Raw genomic sequence first — 5,366 nt, 5'->3', positions numbered from 1 at the left:
TATATATACACAAGAGAAATAGAAGACAATTAGCATCTGTTATCTGTTGTTGTTTTGCCTTAGGGTGATCCTGATTAAGAAAACATGGACTAAAAGCGTCCCAGGTGTGAACAACCTATGTGTTTTGTTATGGGGTCATTTCATATCTGATAGCAAATAGGGCAACGCAAACCATGTAATTTTTGAAGGAAAATTAATTTATGAGAGTTTGTTGTGTCGAAAATCCGTTGTTGACTGCACTTTGTAGAAAAACATTAGCTTTTAACCAACCATTGACACTGGTTGGCTTGGAATCCTCATCGAATTGAATTCGCACTAAGCCATTAGCTGCCAAAGACCAATTTTTAGAAGGGATTAGATGCAGTCGATTGATTCTGGAACGGCAAGTGCGGAAACTCCTTTCGACTATTAGATTTTATATGACGATAGAAAACATTATATTACAGATTTCTTCGAAAAATTACTCTGCCCATTCATTTCTAGTCTATGATCACTTCCAGATTTGAACTCGGAGCTTTCAGTGGTCAATTTATTTAATTTAATTCTGATGCTATTTAGATCAACGTGCTGTTCCTAGCATACAACACTAATCGCAAGTTAGGATTTTTCGATCATTTCAAAGTCAAATGGACTTGACGATGCACACCAAGCCGTAGTGTTGACCGGATTTGAAACAACGAAATTTTATTTTGTTGGTCCGTACGCTATTCATCTGTCTTCACAATAAGAACGACATGAACATTATTCAGTTCTTTCTCTGTTTTTGATTTCATCAACGAAAGAAAAGAAACATCCACGATATCTTTTAGGATCCACAAGACGAGTGGAAAGAAGGTAGAAAATTTATTTTCAACTGTTCAGATGATCTCAGTGTTTGCTAAAGGGAACCAATCGATGGGTTTACTAACCAAACATTAAACCTACTACTTCGTTGATAAATACATATTCTACAAAACAACTTGCATTTTCCCATTCGTTCTGTAAAATAACTGTCAGCTATGTACTTGGTTGTCTCCAGCAATTCTTCTTAAATGGTTTGAAAGAATTAAAAGTCAAGATACATCTATAGTCCACTACATTGCGAGAGACATAGCGTGTGCGTCCTCATGTGCATGTGTGTGTGTGTGTGTGTGTGTGTGTGTGTGCGTGCGTGTGTTTACACACTTGAAAACAAGAAAAATCTCTCATGATTTTTGTTCCCGAAACACAATGCCAGATTTTGCAATGGATGATGACTATCCGATTAGTATATCCTTAGTGTAAATATTTATTTTATCGACGAGGGAATGATGCTAATCAATAGTATCTCGAAGGGATATAGGGAAACAAAACTATTTTTGGCACGATATATTTTTTTTTGTGTTGTTCGTTTTTGCTAACCTAACCTTTCTCATGAAGATTAAGAAATGTACGTAAGACTTTCTGGAAAAAAATTAGAATAGTTGTCCCCACTCACCAATAAAAGCTACCTTGTAACGAACTTCTAAAGATTTGAACTCGGAGCCATGTTGCTTGCAATGTTGATCAACCGTGATTAATTAGTCTTCTTTTCTTCAAATAAGTGTGTCTAGGACTACATTATTCATTGTAACTATTTTTTGTGATGACTTGAAGGGCATTTGGCTGTTGTGACGTGAAGGGTATTTGGCGTAACTTGAAGGGTATTTGGCATGACTTGAAAGGCATTTGGCGTGACTTGAAGGGCAATTTGGCTGTTGCTTTTATTAGCCTATCGAACTACCACACAGACATTAGGTGGACCCTAAAGACGATCCATTATTAACTGGATGACACTAAATATACCGAATCCTACAAACCAATTACATCAACTGTCCACACTGAAAATATTCAAATGCATCTATTTTACCCAAAAATTTCCAATCTTTATCTTTCGACAAAAGATGTCCAACTTCTAATCCAACACAGCTACACTGCTACGTGCATATTAGGGGTTATTCTTCAGTGAAGCAACTAATGAGGGCTGGACTGCATGATTTAAAACCTGGAAGCTTCCTCACAGTAAAAAACAAAACAAAAACAAAAATCTCCTTTAGGAAGTTGTATACGAACATGCTACCTCTCGTTTAATTACCCAATACCCTATCATCTCAGCCATTTGATATTCAGGTGAAATATACGGAAATCATTTTTCCTATTATGGTATCAAATGAATAATTGCGATAATTTCGTTGTACTCGATAAATGAAACTTTTGCTAAAAAATTCAATTTAACAAATTTCCTACAAAATTAGGAAGGAGGCACTGTTGCTGACATGAGTAGCAATTTGCATTTATGAAGTAAAATATTCATATTCTAAAATGAAAATTCCCATAAATATTAAATGTTGAAATCGTTTTTAAATGGACTCTTTCATGAAAGTATAGTATAAATTGATTGAATAATAAAATCAAAGAGTTATAATCTTTCAAACAGATTTGTAAAGTGTAAACAGCTTTAAAACTCAGTATCATAAATGGAAGTAATACTAGATATGAACATTTTATAAACTAAATGGTATTTTGTCTATATTCAAATATATTTTGGCATCTAACGAGAACAGTACATTTATTTTCTCTCTCTCACTCTTTCTCTCTTTTATTTTCGTTTTTTTTTTCGTTCTCTTTAATTTTCTCTATCTCTCTCTCACTCTCTCCTCTCTCTATGTCTCTCACTCTAAACCAATAAAGTTTACCTCATTTGTAAATAAAAGTCACATATTTTTATTTTTTTAATGTTTGTCTTTTTTTTTCTCTTTAAATTTTCCAGCGCTATAGAATCGAGATAAGCCACTCGGTTATTGATACGAAGCGGAACTGTTTTGCTATACGTAGCTCAGTAAGCCTTTTGGAAAGGGCGTGAATGTTAAAATTTCCTGTTTTTCTCCTTTACGAACTACTGACTTCAACTCTATCTAAGAAACCACAATTTAAATGGAATAATTTAATCTGAAGACATTATGGAAAGTTTAAAGTTTTCTTTCTCTCTATTTTGTTTTTCTTATTTGCTGAATAGGAGGGTAACACCGCTGACCCTTCCCACTTGCAATGTATTTTGTATATCATGGAAGGGAAAATAATATTTACACATAAGAGCAGGTTGCAGTGAACAAAACGCCTGGAAGAATATTGCACGGTGTGTAGTATATATATATAAGAAGGATTTCACAAACACCTGACTCCGAATTCAGTCCCACTGCGTTGTACAATTAGCTTTGCGTCGACTAATTCTTTATGAGTGAAATTTGGCAGACGAAACTACGGAAACCCATCGTGTGTATGTGTGTGCGTGAATTTTTGTATATGTATATATGTATGTGTGTGAGTGTGTGTGTGTGAATGTGTGTGTGTGTGTGTGTATGAATGCGTATATGTGTGTGTATGTTGCGGGTGAGTTATTGTATATAAAATCCCCTGGTGTATATTGAGAAGAAATGTAAGCATTATCAAAATCACACTGAGTGACAGAAATTTAGGGAGCTTGTATTTTACCCCTTAAACCTATAAGCAAGGGCGCTATTGTTCCCAACTGGCGACATTTTATATAAAAAAATCTGAAATAAGGCATTGATCTGTTTTCTCGGTTATAATGTGTTTGATGGAGATCTTTACATTTTAAAGATTCACATCAGAACATACAATGAGGAAGTCGATTTATTCAGGATTTAGTTTATGGAGCAGAGTGCTAACTTAGACACGGAGGACAGGATGACGGTCAGCTGATCACACGCACACAAGCACACACACACACATAAACACACGCATTCATGCACACACACATGTATATATATCTAAACACACACGCACACACAAAGACATATATATATAAATACATATATATCTAGCAGACGAGATGTCCAGGACTAAAGAGAGGCAGAAATAGGCCGAAATTAAGCTGGTCTGCTGGTCGCTATCATGTGGTAAGGGTTCGCTCCCCTGCTCGCAATATATCGGATGCAGCTGTGCATCGTTAACCAACTACAGGAGGTTAAAACATTACAGTTAAGTCCGTCCGAACGGACAACCATATTGAAGTGGCTACAAACATTACTTGTAAGTACAACTACTGCGTTGATCTCTTAGAGAGATATTAGAACTAGCACTTTTGCTTATATATATATATATATATATATATATATATATATACATATACTTCTCAAAATTGCTTGTCAAAAGAAAATACCCTATAAAGCTGATTCTTTTAGAAATTCCGAGAGCAAATCAAAATAGATCCTGGACTGTCAAACAATAAATTACAAATAGGAAAATATGTGAGTACATATTTTTCAACTTTCAATCCAAAACGCCAGAATTTTCACCAACATCTGAATAAACCTGTCAATTCTACTACAGGACCAAAATATGAAAATAAATAAATAAATAAATAACTAAATGCCTTAGAAAATTACCTAAAAAAGTATGAAAGAAGCGAAATCACTAAAAATGATAGGAAACTATGCAGGGTGTTTACACCAATTACGGATCCTGAATGCAGTAAATGCAACCGGGCTAACAGTGCAGAATGTAGCTATCTATTAGAAGGCCTCGGCTTCCACTTAAAACAGAGCCCCATATTTAAATTGATAACAAGTTTTCGTGTAATTCAGACAACTAATACACATTGTAACATAATTGTTGTTGTGAACACTACATTGGACAAACAGGTATAACACTTAGGGAAATAATCGCAGTACATCAGCAGCAGATCAGGAAACCATACACTAAGACAATTTTCCAGAGTCAACATATAAAGCACTGTTAGGGATAAGTCTAACTAAAACTATTCAATCTTTCTATCCCATCGTTGTTGCGATTCAATGACAGAACAGCAAGAAAACAAAAAATAATTTATTTTATAGCAAAACCACTCTGAAACTGAATTCATTAAGCCTTAATTAGCATATAACATCGACTACTTTTTATCCCTTTTATATTTCATTTGTTTCAGTCACTGGCCGTGGTTGGCCAATCAATCGACTCCAAGTACTTATTTTTTGAATACTAGTATTTATTCTGTCATATCTCTGACGAACTGCTACCCTACGAGGACAGGAACAAACTAAAACTAGATATCAAGTGTCGGTGGGGGACAGACAGACAGTAAGTCCAGGCAGTATTCGGGCAGTATTTTGGATGTTACATTCATGTTGAAGGAATAGATTAAGTAGTTAGCTAGTATGGAAATGGTCTACGCGGGTATATAGTGTCTTTCTTACTCTATATACCCACGTGGAGCATTTTCATACTAGCTAAACACTTATAACATCCAATAATTAATTAATTACTTCAAATTCACCTTACTCCAATTAAATATTCTAAATAACTTGAGATACCTTCATTTTTGTTGTCCTTTTTCATCAAATATATAT

The sequence above is a fragment of the Octopus bimaculoides genome, chromosome 8 (assembly GCF_001194135.2).
Source record: "Octopus bimaculoides isolate UCB-OBI-ISO-001 chromosome 8, ASM119413v2, whole genome shotgun sequence".
Classification (NCBI taxonomy): domain Eukaryota; kingdom Metazoa; phylum Mollusca; class Cephalopoda; order Octopoda; family Octopodidae; genus Octopus; species Octopus bimaculoides.
The sequence above is the reverse complement of the archived record's forward strand: the minus strand, read 5'-3'. Positions refer to the sequence as shown.